Below are 19803 nucleotides of genomic sequence, written 5' to 3' on the forward strand. Positions count from 1 at the left end.
GAAGGTCTGTATGGAGGAGTGGGCCAAAATCCCTTCTGCAGTGTTTCCAAACCTGGTCAAGAACTACAGAAAACGTATGATCTCTGTAATTGCTAACAAAGGTTTCTGTACCAAATATTAAGTTCTGCTTTTCTGATGTATCAAATACTTATGTCATGCAATAAAATGCAAATTAATTACCTAAAAATCATACAGTGTGATTTTCTGGATTTTTGATTTTTTAGATTCCGTCTCTCACAGTTGAAGTGTACCTATGATAAAAATTACAGACCTCTACATGCTTTGTAAGTAGGAAAACCTGCAAAATCGGCAGTGTATAAAATACTTGTTCTCCCCACTGTACATGACAGAAGACATAAACAGAATATTTTTTATTACTACAAACATGAACGAAATGAGTGGATACTCTGACACTGACAAACTGAGATCAATTAAAACAACCTGAGCTTGAATTCGAACAATAGCCCAGGCCATTGAAGAGACACACAGAGTGTACAATATTAGGAGGAAATATACACAGTGCTTTGAAAAAGTATTTCCCCCCTCTCAGATTGTCTGCATTTTTGCATATTTTTGAGACTGAATGTTATCAGATCTTCAACCAAAACCTAATATTACATAAATTGAACCTGAGTTTACAAATAACAAAAAGAAAATGTACTTATTTTATTTATTCAACAAAATTATGCAACACCCAATTCCCCTGTGTGTATCACGTTTTAGGGAAGTCCCAGATGCAGACAGTGTCGAAGTAACAAAAGTGTTTTACTAGAACAGGGGGCAGGCAAAACAACAGGTCAAGGGCAGGCAGAGGTTAGTCATCCAGATCAGAGTCAAAAGGTACAGAACGGCAGGCAGTCTCAGGGTCAGGGCAGGCAGAGGTCAATAATCCAGTGTAAATCAAATCAAATCAAATTTTATTTGTCACATACACATGGTTAGCAGATGTTAATGCGAGTGTAGCGAAATGCTTGTGCTTCTAGTTCCGACAATGCAGTAATAACAAGTAATCTAACTAACAAATCCAAAACTACAGTCTTGTACACAGTGTAAGGGGATAAAGAATATGTACATAAGGATATATGAATGAGTGATGGTACAGAGCAGCATAGGCAAGATACAGTAGATGGTATCGAGTACAGTATATACATATGAGATGAGTATGTAAACAAAGTGGCATAGTTAAAGTGGCTAGTGATACATGTATTACATAAGAATACAGTCAATGATTTAGAGTACAGTATATACGTATGCATATGAGATGAATAATGTAGGGTAAGTAACATTATATAAGGTAGCATTGTTTAAAGTGGCTAGTGATATATTTACATCATTTCCCATCAATTCCCATTATTAAAGTGGCTGGAGTTGAGTCAGTGTCAGTGTGTTGGCAGCAGTCACTCAATGTTAGTGGTGGCTGTTTAACAGTCTGATGGCCTTGAGATAGAAGCTGTTTTTCAGTCTCTTGGTCCCAGCTTTGATGCACCTGTACTGACCTCGCCTTCTGGATGATAGCGGGGTGAACAGGCAGTGGCTCGGGTGGTTGATGTCCTTGATGATCTTTATGGCCTTCCTGTGACATCGGGTGGTGTAGGTGTCCTGGAGGGCAGGTAGTTTGCCCCCGGTGATGCGTTGTGCAGACCTCACTACCCTCTGAGAGCCTTACGGTTGAGGGCGGAGCAGTTGCCGTACCAGGCGGTGATACAGCCCGACAGGATGCTCTCGATTGTGCATCTGTAGAAGTTTGTGAGTGCTTTTGGTGACAAGCCAAATTTCTTCAGCCTCCTGAGGTTGAAGAGGCGCTGCTGCGCCTTCTTCACAATGCTGTCTGTGTGAGTGGACCAATTCAGTTTGTCTGCCGAGGAACTTAAAACTTGCTACCCTCTCCACTACTGTTCCATCGATGTGGATAGGGGGGTGTTCCCTCTGCTGTTTCCTGAAGTCCACAATCATCTCCTTAGTTTTGTTGACGTTGAGTGTGAGGTTATTTTCCTGACACCACACTCCGAGGGCCCTCACCTCCTCCCAGTAGGCCGTCTCGTCGTTGTTGGTAATCAAGCCTACCACTGTTGTGTCGTCCGCAAACTTGATGATTGAGTTGGAGGCGTGCGTGGCCACGCAGTCGTGGGTGAACAGGGAGTACAGGAGAGGGCTCAGAACGCACCCTTGTGGGGTCCCAGTGTTGAGGATCAGTGGGGAGGAGATGTTGTTGCCTACCCTCACCACCTGGGGGCGGCCCGTCAGGAAGTCCAGTACCCAGTTGCACAGGGCGGGGTCGAGACCCAGGGTCTCGAGCTTGATGACGAGCTTGGAGGGTACTATGGTGTTGAATGCCGAGCTGTAGTCGATGAACAGCATTCTCACATAGGTATTCCTCTTGTCCAGATGGGTTAGGGCAGTGTGCAGTGTGGTTGAGATTGCATCGTCTGTGGACCTATTTGGGCGGTAAGCAAATTGGAGTGGGTCTAGGGTGTCAGGTAGGCTGGAGGTGACTAGTCTCTCAAAGCACTTCATGATGACGGAAGTGAGTGCTACGGGGCGGTAGTCGTTTAGCTCAGTTACCTTAGCTTTCTTGGGAACAGGAACAATGGTGGCCCTCTTGAAGCATGTGGGAACAGCAGACTGGTATAGGGATTGATTGAATATGTCCGTAAACACACCGGCCAGCTGGTCTGCGCATGCTCTGAGGGTGCGGCTGGGGATGCCGTCTGGGCCTGCAGCCTTGCGAGGGTTACCACGTTTAAATGTCTTACTCACCTCGGCTGCAGTGAAGGAGAGACCGGATGTTTTCGTTGCAGGCCGTGTCAGTGGCACTGTATTGTCCTCAAAGCAGGCAAAAAAGTTATTTAGTCTGCCTGGGTAAAGGACATCCTGGTCCGTGACTGGGCTGGATTTCTTCCTGTAGTCCGTGATTGACTGTAGACCCTGCCACATGCCTCTTGTGTCTGAGCCGTTGAATTGAGATTCTACTTTGTCTCTGTACTGACGCTTAGCTTGTTTGATAGCCTTGCGGAGGGAATAGCTGCACTGTTTGTATTCGGTCATGTTACCAGACACCTTGCCCTGATTAAAAGCAGTGGTTCACGCTTTCAGTTTCACGCGAATGCTGCCATCAATCCACGGTTTCTGGTTAGGGAACGTTTTAATCGTTGCTATGGGAACGACATCTTCAACGCACATTCTAATGAACTCGCACACCGAATCAGCGTATTTGTCAATGTTGTTGTCTGATGCAATACGAAACATGTCCCAGTCCACGTGATGGAAGCAGTCTTGGAGTGTGGAGTCAGCTTGGTCGGACCAGCGTTGGACAGACCTCAGCGTGGGAGCCTCTTGTTTTAGTTTCTGTCTGTAGGCAGGGATCAACAAAATGGAGTCGTGGTCAGCTTTTCCGAAAGGGGGGCGGGGCAGGGCCTTATATGCGTCGCGGAAGTTAGAGTAACAATGATCCAAGTTCTTTCCACCCCTGGTTGCGCAATCGATATGCTGATAAAATTTAGGGTCTTGTTGTTTAGCAGTCCATCGCCTTAACCACTCAGCCACCTCATTATGTTTTTTGGAAGTTGCAAATGACCTTAAAAGACTTTAGTTGCTGTATGTAAACCCTAGATTGAAATCAATGAAAGTTATGCAGAGCAATGGCAAGGACATGTGTCGATCCCATCGAGACATTTAACAAATGTTTTGTCAGGCCGAGTGGTCTCAAGTGCTTGATTAAGTGTTTTGAGCTGTCGGTTCAAATCCCACCATTGAGGTTGCCCTTGGTGAAGCTATTCTTCAATACCTGAATCGTATTAGTCGCACTAGGATTGCGACGGGATTCTATATTCATGTGGGGCCATGTAAGAGAGGAAATAACAAATTTTTTGTGAAGAGGTTGGTGTTATAATCCACACATGCAGTTCATCGCCTTCACCACTCAGATACCAAGTCCTGTGCTATCGCTGTGGTAGTCAGCAATTTTACCAGTGTTTGTGAAAGTCAAAATCTTCCAGTGCCAAAATAAAGCACCGAATTTTAATTGTTACACGATAAGGATGGGATTCGAACCCATGCATGCAGAGCACAATGGATCAGCAGTCCATCGCCTTAACCACTCGGCCACCTCATCCTGTTTTTTGGGAGTTGCAAATGACCTTAAAAGACTGTAGTTGCTGTATTTAAACGCTAGATTGAAATCAATGAAAGTTATGCAGAGCAATGGCAAGGACATGTGTCGATCCCATCGAGACATTTAACAAATGTTTTGTCAGGCCGAGTGGTCTCCAGGGCTTGATTAAGTGTGTTGAGGTGTCGGTTCAAATCCCACTATTGAGGTTGCCCTTGGTGAAGCTATTCTTCAATACCTGAATCTTATTAGTCGCTCTAGGATTGCGCAGGGATTCTATTTTCATGTGGGGCCATGTAAGAGAGGAAATAACAAATGTTGTGTGAAGAGGTTGGTGTTATAATCCACACATGCAGTTCATCGCCTTCACCACTCAGATACCAAGTCCTGTGCTCTCGCTGTGGCAGTCAGCAATTTTACCAGTGTTTGTGAAAGTCAAAATCTTCCAGTGCCAAAATAAAGCACCGAATTTTAATTGTTACACGATGAGATTCTAACCCATGCATGTAGAGCACAATGGATAAGCAGTCCATCGCCTTAACCACTCATCCACCTCATCCTGTTATTTACATGTGGCAAATGACCTTAAAAAACTGTAGTTGCTGTAATGTAAACCCTAGATTGAAATCAATGAAAGTTAGGCAGAGCAATGGCAAGGCCATGTGTCGATCCCAACGAGACATTTAACAAATGTTTTGTCAGGCCGAGTGGTCTCAAGTGCTTGATTAAGTGTTTTGAGCTGTCGGTTCAAATCCAACCATTGAGGTTGCCCTTGGTGAAGCTATTCTTCAATACCTGAATCGTATTAGTCGCACTAGGATTGCGACGGGATTCTATATTCATGTGGGGCCATGTAAGAGAGGAAATAACAAATGTTTTGTGAAGAGGTTGGTGTTATAATCCACACATGCAGTTCATCGCCTTCACCACTCAGATACCAAGTCCTGTGCTCTCGCTGTGGCAGTCAGCAATTTTACCAGTGTTTGTGAAAGTCAAAATCTTCCAGTGCCAAAATAAAGCACCGAATTTTAATTGTTACACGATGAGGATGGGATTCGAACCCATGCATGCAGAGCACAATGGATTAGCAGTCCATCGCCTTAACCACTCGGCCACCTCATCCTGTTTTTTGGGAGTTGCAAATGACCTTAAAAGACTGTAGTTGCTGTATGTAAACCCTAGATTGAAATCAATGAAAGTTATGCAGAGCAATGGCAAGGACATGTGTCGATCCCATCGAGACATTTAACAAATGTTTTGTCAGGCCGAGTGGTCTCAAGTGCTTGATTAAGTGTTTTGAGCTGTCGGTTCAAATCCAACCATTGAGGTTGCCCTTGGTGAAGCTATTCTTCAATACCTGAATCGTATTAGTCGCACTAGGATTGCGATGGGATTCTATATTCATGTGGGGCCATGTAAGAGAGGAAATAACAAATGTTTTGTGAAGAGGTTGGTGTTATAATCCACACATGCAGTTCATCGCCTTCACCACTCAGATACCAAGTCCTGTGCTCTCGCTGTGGCAGTCAGCAATTTTACCAGTGTTTGTGAAAATCAAAATCTTCCAGTGCCAAAATAAAGCACCGAATTTTAATTGTTACACGATGAGATTCTAACCCATGCATGTAGAGCACAATGGATAAGCAGTCCATCACCTTAACCACTCATCCACCTCATCCTGTTATTTACATGTGGCAAATTACCTTAAAAAACTGTAGTTGCTGTAATGTAAACTCTAGATTGAAATCAATGAAAGTTAGGCAGAGCAATGGCAAGGCCATGTGTCGATCCCAACGAGACATTTAACAAATGTTTTGTTAGGCCGAGTGGTCTCAAGTGCTTGATTAAGTGTTTTGAGCTGTCGGTTCAAATCTCACCATTGAGGTTGCCCTTGGTGAAGCTATTCTTCAATACCTGAATCGTATTAGTCGCACTAGGATTGTGCAGGGACTCTACATTCATGTGGGGCATGTAAGAGAGGAAATAACACATGTTTTGTGAAGAGGTTGGTGTTATAATCCACACATGCAGTTCATCGCCTTCACCACTCAGATACCAAGTCCTGTGCTATCGCTGAGGCAGTCAGCAATTTTACCAGTGTTTGTGAAAGTCAAAATCTTCCAGTGCCAAAATAAAGCACCGAATTTTAAATGTTACACGATGAGGATGGGATTCAAACCCATGCATGCAGAGCACAATGGATTAGCAGTCCATCGCCGTAACCACTCGGCCACCTCATCCTGTTTTTTGGGAGTTGCAAATGACCTTAAAAGACTGTAGTTGCTGTATGTAAACCCTAGATTGAAATCAATGAAAGTTATGCAGAGCAATGGCAAGGACATGTGTCGATCCCATCGAGACATTTAACAAATGTTTTGTCAGGCCGAGTGGTCTCAAGTGCTTGATTAAGTGTTTTGAGCTGTCGGTTCAAATCCCACTATTGAGGTTGCCCTTGGTGAAGCTATTCTTCTTGTTGTTTAGAGTCTTGTTTTCAGATTAGCTTTGTTAAAATCCCCAGCTACAATGAATGCAGCTTCCGGATAAATGGTTTCCAGTTTGCAAAGAGTCAAATAAAGTTCATTCAGAGCCATCGATGTGTCTGCTTGGGGGGGGGGGGGGGGGGGGGGATATATACGGCTGTGATTATAATCGAAGAGAATTCTCTTGGTAGATAATGCGGTCTACATTTGATTGTGAGGAATTCTAAATCAGGTGAACAGAAGGATTTGAGTTCCTGTATGTTTCTTTCATCACACCATGTCACGTTAGCCATAAGGCATACGCCCCCGCCCCTCTTCTTACCAGAAAGATGTTTGTTTCTGTCTGCGCGATGCGTGGAGAAACCCGTTGGCTGCACCGCCTCGGATAGCGTCTCTCCAGTGAGCCACGTTTCCGTGAAGCAAAGAACGTTACAGTCTCTGATGTCCCTCTGGAATGCTACCCTTGCTCGGATTTCATCAACCTTGTTGTCAAGAGACTGGACATTGGCAAGAAGAATGCTAGGGAGTGGTGCGCGTTGTGCCCGTCTCCGGAGTCTGACCAGAAGACCGCCTCGTTTCCCTCTTTTTCGGAGTCGTTTTTTTGGGTCGCTGCATGGGATCCGCTCCGTTGTCCTGTTTGTAAGGCAGAACACAGGATCCGCGTCGCGAAAAACATATTCTTGGTCGTACTGATGGTGAGTTGACGTTGCTCTTATATTCAGTAGTTCTTCTCGACTGTATGTAATGAAACCTAAGATGACCTGGGGTACTAATGTAAGAAATAACACGTAAAAAAACAAAAAACTGCATAGTTTCCTAGGAAGGCGAAGCGAGGCGGCCATCTCTGTCGGCGCCGGAAGTGTAGTGTGACAAGGTGACAAGGTACAGAATGGCAGGCAGGCTCAGGGTCAGGAGAGCCAGAAAGGTCAAAATCGGAAAAACTAGAAAACAGGAACTAGAACAAAAACAGGAGCAAGGGGGAAAACGCTGGTAGGCTTGACGAACAAAATGAATTGGCAACAGACAAACAGAGAACACAGGTATAAATACACTAGGGATAATGGGGAAGATGGCGGACACCTGGAAGGGGGTGGAGAAAAGCACAAAGACAGGTGAAACAGATCAGGGTGTGACAGTATCCCCCACTAGGGGTGCCACATCGTGTCCTGCCTGGGCACATACCAGGTTGACCGGGGTGCCGGCGTTGGAAATCAGCAATGAGGCCTGGATTCAAGATGTCCCTAGCGCGGACCCAGCACCTCTCCTCCGGGCCATAACCCTCCCAGTCAACCAGGTAATGGAATCCCCTGCCCCGAGGTCCACCTATCTGAGTGACTATTGGCTTACATCAATCCCGGAGCAAACATAAATTATTCCGGAGCTAGCCAGCTGAAGAGTTCCATCAGCCACTCCTGGGCTACAATCACGGATCTAGACCCGTTTTACTGCCGATGCGGAGCCCCACCGGGCCTTCACGACTGGACTACCGACGTTATCTGCCCGAGGGAGTTATCCAACCTGCCCCTCCATCGCGACGTTACCTGAACGCCCATCTGCAGCCCGCTAATCTTTAGCTGTCTTATCGGATGCTATCTGAATAGGTCTATCGGACAATTTTATTGGGTCACTATAACTATATCTATTTTGCCAATTGGATTGATACCCTAATAATCACAGTAGTTATCGAGGGTGCAGCAAGTCAGCACCTCAGGAGTAAATGTCAGTTGGCTTTTCATAGCCGATCATTAAGAGTATCTCTACCGCTCCTGCTATCTCTAGAGAGTTGAAAACAGCAGGTCTGGGACAGGTAGCACGTCCGGTGAACAGGTCAGGGTTCCATACGGAACCCCACTAATCTACCGACGGAAACGCACAAGGTGGCTAAAAACAGACCTCCATCCTCTGCCAGCTTGCTACCCATGGCCCGGCTAGCTGTCTGAATCGCCGTGACCCCAACCAACCTCACTACTCACTGGACCCTTATGATCACTCGGCTAAGCATGCCTCTCCTTAAAATGACAATATGCCTTGTCCATAGCTGTTCTGGTTAGTGTTTATTGGCTTATTTCACTGTAGAGCCTCTAGCCCTGCTCAATATACCTTATCAAATCAAATGTATTTATATAGCCCTTCTTACATCAGCTGATATCTCAAAGTGCTGGACAGAAACCCAACCTAAAACCCGAAACAGCAAGCAATGCAGGTGTAGAAGCACGGTGGCTAGGAAAAACTCCCTAGAAAGGCCAAACCTAGGAAGAAACTTAGAGTGGAACCAGGCTATGAGGGGTGGCCAGTCCTCTTCTGGCTGTGCCGGGTGGAGATTATAACAGAACATGGCCAAGATGTTAAAATGTTCATAAATGACCAGCATGGTCAAATAATAATAATCACAGTAGTTATCGAGGGTGCAGCAAGTCAGCACCTCAGGAGTAAATGTCAGTTGGCTTTTCATAGCCGATCATTAAGAGTATCTCTACCGCTCCTGCTATCTCTAGAGAGTTGAAAACAGCAGGTCTGGGACAGGTAGCACGTCCGGTGAACAGGTCAGGGTTCCATAGCCACAGGCAGAACAGTTGAAACTGGAACAGCGGCAAGGCCAGGTGGACTGGGGACAGCAAGGAGTCATCATGCCAGGTAGTCCTGAGGCATGGTCCTTGGGCTCAGATCCTCCGAGAGAGAGAAAGAAAGAGAGAATTAGAGAGAGCATACTTACATTCACACAGGACACCGGATAAGACAGGAGAAGTACTCCAGATATAACAAACTGACCCTAGCCCCCCAACACATAAACTACTGCAGCATAAATACTGGAGGCTGAGACAGGAGGGGTCAGGAGACACTGTGGCCCCATCCGATCATACCCCCCAGACAGGGCAAAACAGGAAGGATATAACCCCACCCACTTTGCCAAAGCACAGCCCCACACCACTAGAGAGATATCTTCAACCACCAACTTACCATCCTGAGACAAGGCCGAGTATAGCCAACAAAGATCTCCGCCACGGCACAACCCAAGGGGGGGCGCCAACCCAGACAGGAAGATCACGTCAGTGACTCAAATGACGCACCCCTCCTAGGGACAGCATGAAAGAGCACCAGTAAGCCAGTGACCATGTAATAGGGTTAGAGGCAGAGAATCCCAGTGAAGAGAGGGGAACCGGCCAGGCAGAGACAACAAGGGCGGTTCATTGCTCCAGTGCCTTTCCGTTCACCTTCACACTCCTGGGCCAGACTACACTCAATCATATGACCCACTGAAGAGATGAGTCTTCAGTAAAGACTTAAAGGTTGAGACCGAGTCTGCGTCTCTCACATTGGTAGGCAGACCATTCCATAAAAATGGAGCTCTATAGGAGAAAGCCCTGCCTCCAGCTATTTGCTTAGAAATTCTAGGGACAATTAGGAGGCCTGCGTGTTGTGACCGTAGGCATGTATGGCAGGATCAAATCAGAGAGATAGGTAGGAGCAAACCCATGTAAAAGCTTTGTAGGTTAGCAATAAAACCTTGAAATCAGCCCTTGCCTTAACAGGAAGCCAGTGTAAGGAGGCTAGCACTGGAGTAATATGATCAAATGTTTTGGTTCTAGTCAGGATTCTAGCAGCCGTATTTAGCACTAACTGAAGTTTATTTAGTGCTTTATCCGGGTAGCCGGAAAGTAGATCATTGCAGTAGTCTAACCTAGAAGTAACAAAAACATGGATTAATTTTTCTGCATCATTTTTGGACAGAAATTTTCAGATTTCTGCAATGTTACGTAGATGTAAAAAAGCTGTCCTTGAAACAGTCTTGATATATTCGTCAAAAGAGAGATTAGGGTCCAGAGTAATGCCGAGGTCCTTCACAGTTTTATTTTAGACGACTGTACAACCATCAAGATTAATTGTCAGATTCAACAGAAGATCTCTTCGTTTCTTGGGACCTAAAACAAGCATCTCTGTTTTGTCCGAGTTCAAAGTAGAACGTTTGCAGCCATCCACTTCCTTATGTCTGAAACACAAGTTTCTAGTGAGGGCAATTTTGGGGCTTCACCATGTTTCATTGAAATGTACAGCTGTGTGTCATCTGCATAGCAGTGAAAGTTAACATTATGTTTTCGAATGACATCCCCAAGAGATAAAATATACAGTGGGGCAAAAAGGTATTTAGTCAGCCACCAATTGTGCAAGTTCTCCCACTTAAAAAGATGAGAGAGGCCTGTAATTTTCATCATAGGTACACTTCAATCATGACAGACAAAATTAGGGTAAAAAATCCAGAAAATCACATTGTAGGATTTTTAATGAATTTATTTGCAAATTACTTTTTTGCTCCACTGTATAGTGAAAACAATAGTGGTCCTAAAACGGAACCTTGAGGAACACCGAAATGTACAGTTGAACTGATATCTTTCCGACAGATAAGATCTAAATCAGGCCAGAACTTGTCCGTGTAGACCAATTTGGGTTTCCAATCTCTCCAAAATAATGTGGTTTTCGAATGTATCAAAAGCAACTCTAAGGTCTAGGAGCACGAGGACAGATGCAGAGCCTCAGTGCTATGATGGGGTCTAAAACCAGACTGAAGCATTTCGTATACATTGTTAGTCTTCAGGAAGGCAGTGAGTTGCTGCGCAACAGCTTCTTCTCAACATTTTTGAGAGGAATGTAAAGATTCGATATAGGCCGATAGTTTTTTATATTTTCCGGGTCAAGGTTTGGCTTTTTCAAGAGAGGCTTTATTACTGCCACTTTTAGTGAGTTTAGTACACATCCGGTGGATAGAGAGCCGTTTATTATGTTCAACATAGGAGGGCCAAGCACAGGAAGCAGCTCTTTCTGTAGTTTAAAAATAGAAAAATAGGATGATCGAGCAACAGTGAGGACTCTTCGATATTGCACGGTACTGTCTTTCCAAGCTAGTCGGAAGACTTCCACTTATCCAACCTTTCCGTAAAACCACCCACACAAGCGATGACATCACCTGGTTTCAATGATGTTTCTAGAGACAATATCTCTCTCATCATCACTCAATGCCTAGGTTGACCTTCACTGTATTCACATCCTACCATACCTTTGTCTGTACATTATACCTTGAAGCTATTTTATCACCCCCAGAAACCTGCTCATTTTAATCTCTGTTCCGGTCTTCTAGAAGACCAATTCTCATAGCTTTTAGCCGTACCCTTATCCTACTCCTCCTCTGTTCCTCTGGTGATGTAGGGGTGAATCCAGGCCCTGCAGTGCCTAGCTCCACTCCTATTCCCCAGGCGCTCTCTTTTGATGACTTCTGTAACCGTAATATCCTTGGTTTCATGCATGTTAACGGCTTTAGCACACTCTGCAAAAATCCACCCCTAACTACAACATTTTCAGACAAGATAGAAAGACCAAAGGGGGAGGTGTTGCAATCTACTGCAGAGATAGCCTGCAGAGTTCTGTCATACTATCCAGGTCTGTACCCAAACAATTTGAACTTCTACTTTTAAAAATCCATCTCTCTAAACACAAGTCTATCACTGTTGCTGCCTGCTATAAGACCACCCTCTGCCCCCAGCTGTGCTATGGACACCATATGTGAACTGATTGACCCCCATCTATCTTAAAAGCTTGTGCTGCTAGATGACCTAAACTGGTACATGCTTAACACCCCAGCCATCCTACAATCTAAGTTTGATGTCCTCAATCTCACACAAATGATCAATGAACCTACCAGGTACCACCCCAAAACCATATACACGGGCACCCTCATAGATATCATCCTAACCAACTTGCCCTCTAAATACACTTCTGCTGATTTCAACCAAGATCTCAGCAATCACTGCCTCATTGCCTGCACCAATGCTTTTAAGCCCGAACCACTGCTTTTAATCAGGCCAAGGTGACCGGAAACATGACCGAATACAAACAGTGTAACTATTCCCTCCGCAAGGCAATCAAACAAGCTAAGCGTCAGTATAGAGACAAAGTAGAATCTCAATTCAACGGCTCAGACACAAGAGGTATGTGGCAGGGTCTACAGTCAATCACGGATTACAAAAAGAAAACCGGCCCCGTCACGGACAGGGATGTCTTGCTCCCAGGCAGACTAAATAACTTTTTTGCCCGCTTTGTGGACAATACAGTGCCACTGACACGGCCCGCAACTAAAACATGCAGACTCTCCTTCACTGCAGCCGACATGAGGAAAACATTTAAACGTGTCAACCCTCGCAAGGCTGCAGGCCCAGACGGCATCCCCAGCCGCGCCCTCAGAGCATGCGCAGACCAGCTGGCTGGTGTGTTTACGGACATATTCAATCAATCCCTATCCCAGTCTGTTTATCCCAAATGCTTCAAGAGGGCCACCATTGTTCCTGTTCCCAAGAAAGCTAAGGTAACTGAGCTAAACGACTACCGCCCCGTAGCACTCACTTCCGTCATCAAGCAGGCTTGATTACCAACAACGACGAGACGGCCTACAGGGAGGAGGTGAGGTCCCTCTGAGTGTGGTGTCAGGAAAATAACCTCACACTCAACGTCAACAAAACTAAGGAGATGATTGTGGACTTCAGGAAACAGCAGAGGGAACACCCCCCTATCCACATTGATGGAACAGTAGTGGAGAGCGTAGTAAGTTTTAAGTTCCTCGGCGTACACATCACAGACAAACTGAATTGGTACACCCACACAGACAGCATCGTGAAGAAGGCGCAGCAGAGCCTCTTCAACCTCAGGAGGCTGAAGAAATTCGGCTTGTCACCAAAAGCACTCACAACTTACAGATGCACAATCGAGAGCATCCTGTAAGGCTCTTCTGAGGTCTGCACAACGCATCACCGGGGGCAAACTACCTGCCCTCCAGGACACCTACACCACCCGATGTCACAGGAAGGCCATAAAGATCATCAAGGACAACAACCACCCGAGCCACTGCCTGTTCACCCCGCTATCATCCAGAAGGCGAGGTCAGTACAGGTGCATCAAAGCTGGGACCGAGAGACTGAAAAACAGCTTCTATCTCAAGGCCATCAGACTGTTAAACAGCCACCACTAACATTGAGTGGCTGCTGCCAACACACTGACTCAACTCCAGCCACTTTAATAATGGGAATTGATGGGAAATTATGTAAAATATATCACTAGCCACTTTAAACAATGCTACCTAATATAATGTTTACATACCCTACATTATTCATCTCATATGTATATGTATATACTGTACTCTATAACATCTATTGCATCTTTATGTAATACATGTATCACTAGCCACTTTAACTATTCCACTTTGTTTACATACTCATCTCATATGTATATACTGCACTCAATACCATCTACTCTATCTTGCCTATGCCGCTCTGTACCATCACTCATTCATATATCTTTATGTACATATTCTTTATCCCCTTACACTTGTAAGGTAAGTAGTTTTGGAATTGTTAGCTAGATTACTTGTTGGTTATTACTGCATTGTCGGAACTAGAAGCACAAGCATTTCGCTACACTCGCATTAACATCTGCTAACCATGTGTATGTGACAAATAACATTTGATTTGATTTGATTTGATTTGATTTGCATCCGTAATGAGTCAGCAGTCAAACGACCTCCAATCATCACTGTCAAACGCTCCCTAAAACACTTCAGCGAGCAGGCCTTTCTAATCGACCTGGCCCGGGTATCCTGGAAAGATATTGACCTCATCCTGTCAGCAGAGGATGCCTGTTTTATTATTTTTAGTCAGCAGAGGATGCCTGTTTTATTCTTTTTAAATGCCTTCCTCACCATCTTAAATAAGCATGCCCCATTCATGAAATTTTGAACCAGGAACAGATATAGCCCTTGGTTCTCTCCAGACCTGACTGCCCTTAACCAAAACAAAAAATGCGTACTGCATTAGCATCGAACAGCCTACGTGATATGCAACTTTTCAGGAAAGTTAGAAACCAATATACACAGGCAGTTTGAAAAGCCAAGGCTAGCTTTTTCAAGCACAAACTCAACAAAGTCCATGGAGAATAAGAACACCTCCTCCCAGCTGCCCACTGCACTTAGGATAGGAAACTCTGTCACCACCGATAAATCCACTATAATTGAGAAGTTCAATAAGCATTTTTCTACGGCTGGCGATGCTTTCCACTTGGCTACCCCTACCCCGGTCAACAGTACTGCACCCCCCACAGCAACTCGCCCAAGCCTTCCCCATTTCTCCTGCCATTGATAAGAGACATTACTGTGCAGCCATATTCATCGACCTGGCCAAGGCTTTCGACTATGTCAATCACCACATCCTCATCGGCAGACTCGATAGCCTTGGTTTCTCAAATGATTGCCTCGCCTCGTTCACCAACTACTTCTCTGATAGAGTTCAGTGTGTCAAATCGGAGGCCTGTTGTCCGGGCCTCTGGCCGTCTTTATGGGGGTGCCACAGGGTTCAATTCTTGGGCCGACTCTCTTCTCTGTAAACATCAATGATGTCGCTCTTGCTGCTGGTGAGTCTCTGATCCACCTCTATGCAGACGACACCATTCTGTATACTTCTGGCCCTTCTTTGGACACTGTGTTAAAACCTGTTGTGACTAGGGGGCAGTATTTTCATTTTTGGAAAAATAATGTACCCAAAGTAAACAGAATATTTTGTCAGGACAAAATGCTAGAATGTGCATATAATTGACAGCTTAGGATAGAAAACACTCTAACGTTTCCAAAACTGTAAAAATATTTTCTGTGAGTATAACAGAACTGATATTGTAGGCGAAAGCCTGAGAAAAATCCAATCCGGAAGTGCCTCATGTTTTGAAAGCTCTGCGTTCCAATGCATCCCTATTGAGCAGTGAATGGGCTATCAACCATATTACTTTTTCTACGTATTCCCCAAGGTATCTACAGCATTGTGACGTAGTTTTACGCATTTATGTTGAAGAATATCAGTAAGCGGCTACATTGTGTAAGTGGTCACCTGATGGCTCTCAGAGTGATTCTCGCGTAAAATACAGAGGTAGCCATTTTTCCAAGTGGTCCTACTGAAAAACCAATTGTCCCGGTGGATATATTAGCGAATAGATATTGGAAAAACACCTTGAGGATTGATTATAAACAACGTTTGCCATGTTTCTGTCGATATTATGGAGCTAATTTTGAATATTTTTCGGCGTTGTCGTGACCGAAATTTCCGGTCGATTTCTCAGCCAAACGTGAAGAACAAATGGAGCTATTTCGCCTACAGAAATAATATTTTTGGAAAAAAGGAACATTGGCTATCTAACTGGGAGTCTCGTGAGTGAAAGCATCCGAAACTCATCAAAGGTAAACAATTTAATTTGATAGCTTTTCTGATTTTCGTGACCAAGTTACCTGCTGCTAGCTGGACATAATGCTATGCTAGGCTATCAATAAACTTACACAAATGCTTGTCTTGCTTTGGCTGTAAAGCAGATTTTGAAAATCTGAGATGACAGGATGATTAACAAAAGGCTAAGCTGTGTCTCAATATATTTCACTTGTGATTTTCATGAATAGGAATATTTTCTAGGAATATTTATGTCCGTTGCGTTATGCTAATTAGTGTCAGTCGATGATTACGCTCCCGGATCCGGGATGGGGAGTATCAAGAGTTAATAACCCTCCAAACGAGCTTCAATGCCATACAGCTGTCCTTCCGTTGCCTCCAACTGCTCTTAAATACAAGTAAAACTAAATGCATGCTTTTCAACGGATCACTGCCTGCCTGTCCAGCATCACTACTCTGGACGGTTCTGAATTAGAATATGTGGACAACTACAAATACCTAGGTAGCTGGTTAGACTGTTAACTCTTCTTCCAGACTCACATAAAACATCTCCAATCCAAAGTTAAATCTAGAATTGGCTTCCTACTTCGCAACAAAGCATCCTTCACTCATGCCACTAAACATACCCTCGTAAAACTGACCATCCTACCGATCCTCGACTTCGGCAATGTCATATACAAAATAGCCTCCAATACCCTACTCAATAAATTGGGATGCAGTCTATCACAGTGCCATCACCAAAGCCCCATATGTCACAGTGCTTTTGTCACCAAAGCCCCATATACTACCCACCACTGTGACCTGTATGCTCTCGTTGGCTGGCCCTCGCTTCATACTCGTCACCAAACCCACTGGCTCCAGGTCATCTACAAGACCCTGCTCGGTAAAGTCCCCCCTTATCTCAGCTCGCTGGTCACTATAGCAGCACCCACCTGTAGCACGCGCTCCAGCAGGTATATCTCTCTGGTCACTCCCAAAACCAATTCCTCTTTGGTCGCCTTCCAGTTCTCTGCTGCCAATGACTGGAACGAACTACAGAAATCTCTGAAACTGGAAACACTTATCTCCCTCACTAGCTTTAAGCACCAGCTGTCAGAGCAGCTCACAGATTACCGCACCTGTACATAGTCAATCTATAATTTAGCCCAAACTACCCCTTCCCCTACTGTATTTATTTATTTATTTTGCTCCTTTGCACCCCATTATCTCTATTTCTACTTTGCACATTCTTCCACTGCAAATCTACCATTCCAGTGTTTTACTTTCTATATTGTATTTACTTCGCCACCATTGCCTTTCTTTTGCCTTTACCTCCCTTATCTCACCTCATTTGCTCACATTGTATATTGACTTATTTTTCTATTGTATTATTGACTGTATGTTTGTTTTACTCCATGTGTAACTCTGTGTTGTTGTATGTGTCGAACTGCTTTGCTTTGTCTTGGCCAGGTCGCAATTGTAAATGAGAACTTGTTCTCAACTTGCCTACCTGGTTAAATAAAGTTGAAATAAAACCTTCAGGAGACGCCTCACCGTGTATGGCGGTTGGCCGTCAATGAGACAGAGGAGAGGCGTGGGCCTGGAAACAGGAGACAAAGGACTGTGAGACATGGGTTTGATTCTAGACACATGAAAGGTGAAGTGTATACAGAGGGTATAGGGCAACAGAAGATTAACAGCAAAGGGGCTACTGACCTTGGAGATGGGGGAAGAGCCGATTAACCGGGGGGAAGATTTGCAGGACTCCACCCGGAGGGTCAGATTGAGACGATACCGGGGAGCTGGGGTCCTGGTGGTGGTCCTTGCAGGAACATGTTGAACAGAGCTTCCGGGTTCCAGGCACTCTCAACTGACAACGTGTGGAAATCCACTGCATAATCTGCCACACTGCGGGAGTCTTGCCGATGGTGGAGTAATTTCTGGGCAGCCTCTGGAGCATCGAAAAGTTTCTTTACATCTGCCACAAACTCCTCCAGCCTGAAGTATACTGCCATAGCTGAGACGAGAGCCATGCCGGACATCAGCGTGAAGAGGTCCACTATCTTAGAGTGGTCAGAGGGGAAGAAGGAGGGCTACAGCTCGATGACGAGGGAACACTGAGTGAGAAACGTCTGACAGGTGCCCGACTCTCCATCGAAGCGTTCCCGGGGGATGTAAGTGGGGTTCCCTGGAAACTGGTTGCTAACAGCCGGGTTACTGATCGGCTGCCTAACAGACAACCCGCAGAATAGCTCCAGCAATGTGTTCAATGCTTGGTCATGGCGTTCGGCCAAGGTTTGGAACCCTTCCATAAGACCATGAACAACTCCTCGATCCTTCGAATGGTAGCTCCTTGGGAGGAGATGGCATTGCAGAGCTGGTCCAAATCTGCTGGGTCAGTCATGGTACTATCACGTTTTAGGGAAGACCCAATGCAGACAATATCAAAGTAACAAAAGTTTATTACTAGAACAGGGGGCAGGCAAAACTACAGGTCAAGGGTAGGCAGAGGTCAGTAATCCAGATCAAAAGTCCAAAAGGTACAGAACAGCAGGCAGCCTCAGTGTCAAATTCTCTGTCCTCTTCGAGCTCATATTTGTCTCATTTACCTCATTGTGATGATGAAATTGTCACGACTTCCGCCGAAGTCGGCCCTTTTCCTTGTTCGGGTGGTGTTCGGCGGTCGACGTCACCGGCTTTCTAGTCACCATCGATCCATGTTTCAGTTTCGTTTTGTTTTGTCTGTATTACACACACACCTGGTTTCAATTACATATCACGTTCCTTATTTAACCCTCTGGCATACATTCCTGTTCTGTCCGTGATTGTTTATGTCGTTAGTGGTTGTGCATGTGCTAGTGTTTTTGTATGTTCCTATTTGGAATTTTGCTTGATATTTTGAGTAAACTCCGTTGTTACTCAATACCTGTGTCCTGCGCCTGACTCCGCTATAACTCTGCACCCAATCGCTGACAGAAATATCGAATTGTTTGGGCGACAAAACAAACCCAGGCAAGACATAATGTAAACAAACCTAGCCAAGACGTTATATCATGCTCTTTCTGAGAGTTCTAATTATGTGACTGTCAGTGACTGACATAAACTGCTGATGCATAACTCAATTTCGAAATTGCACCCTGTGTATTCTACTATTCTAACATGCTGACTAGACCGGAAACGTGTGTGCATCTGCGTGCACCATCGCGCATGTTGATTTTGTCCATCCACACCAGACTCGATCAGGACACGCAGGTTAAAATATCAAAACGAACTCGCCATTTAGCTGGCTGGCTTGCTGTTTCTAGCTAATTTGTCCTGGGATATAACATTGTAGTGGAGCGGGTTGAGAGTTTCAAGTTCCTTGGTGTCCACATCCCCAACAAATGATCATGGTCCAAACACAGCAAGACAGTCGTGAAGAGGGCACGACAACACATTTTCCCCCTCAACAACACCTTTCCCCCCTGAAAAGATCAAAATGAACTTGCCATTTAGCTAGCTAGCTTGCTGTTGCTATTCCTGGGATATAAACATTGGGTTGTTATCTCCCGTCTGTCCTGAGCTGCCAGAGTCTCCCGTCTGTCCTGAGCTGCCAGAGTCGCCCGTCTGTCTTGAGCTGCCAGAATCGCCGCCCGTCAGGAGCTGCCAGAGCCGCCCGTCAGTCAGGAGCTGCCAGAGCCGCCCATCAGTCAGGAGCTGCCAGATCCACCGGTCAGTCAGGAGCGGCCAGAGCCGCCTGTCAGTCAGGAGCGGCAGGAGCCGTCCGTTACTCCGGTGCTGCCGGATTCGCCCTTCACTCACAACTTTCTGACCTTAGTTCTTTTGTTATGTCTTTGTTTTAGTGTGGTCAGGGCGTGAGTTGGGCGTGAGTTGGGTGGGTTGTCTATGTTCCTTTTTCTATGTGGGGTTTTTGTGTTTGGCCTGGTATGGTTCTCAATCAGATGCAGGTGTCGTTAGTTGTCTCTGATTGAGAATCATACTTAGGTAGCCTTTT

At 45.2% G+C, this 19803-nt stretch overlaps 3 non-coding genes across 3 annotated transcripts; all 3 read right to left on the reverse strand.

The window, feature by feature from the left end:
* Window positions 1-4029: 4029 nt before the first annotated feature.
* On the reverse strand, window positions 4030-4111 carry trnas-gcu. The gene has a single exon. It is a non-coding gene; the product is annotated as a tRNA-Ser (tRNA).
* Window positions 4112-5148: 1037 nt separating this feature from the next.
* Window positions 5149-5230, reverse strand: trnas-gcu. The gene has a single exon. It is a non-coding gene; the product is annotated as a tRNA-Ser (tRNA).
* A 1036-nt stretch (window positions 5231-6266) lies between these two features.
* Window positions 6267-6348, reverse strand: trnas-gcu. Its single transcript has one exon. It is a non-coding gene; the product is annotated as a tRNA-Ser (tRNA).
* Between the last annotated feature and the right edge of the window lie 13455 nt (window positions 6349-19803).

Source organism: Oncorhynchus mykiss, chromosome 2 (genome assembly GCF_013265735.2).
Source record: "Oncorhynchus mykiss isolate Arlee chromosome 2, USDA_OmykA_1.1, whole genome shotgun sequence".
Lineage (NCBI taxonomy): Eukaryota > Metazoa > Chordata > Actinopteri > Salmoniformes > Salmonidae > Oncorhynchus > Oncorhynchus mykiss.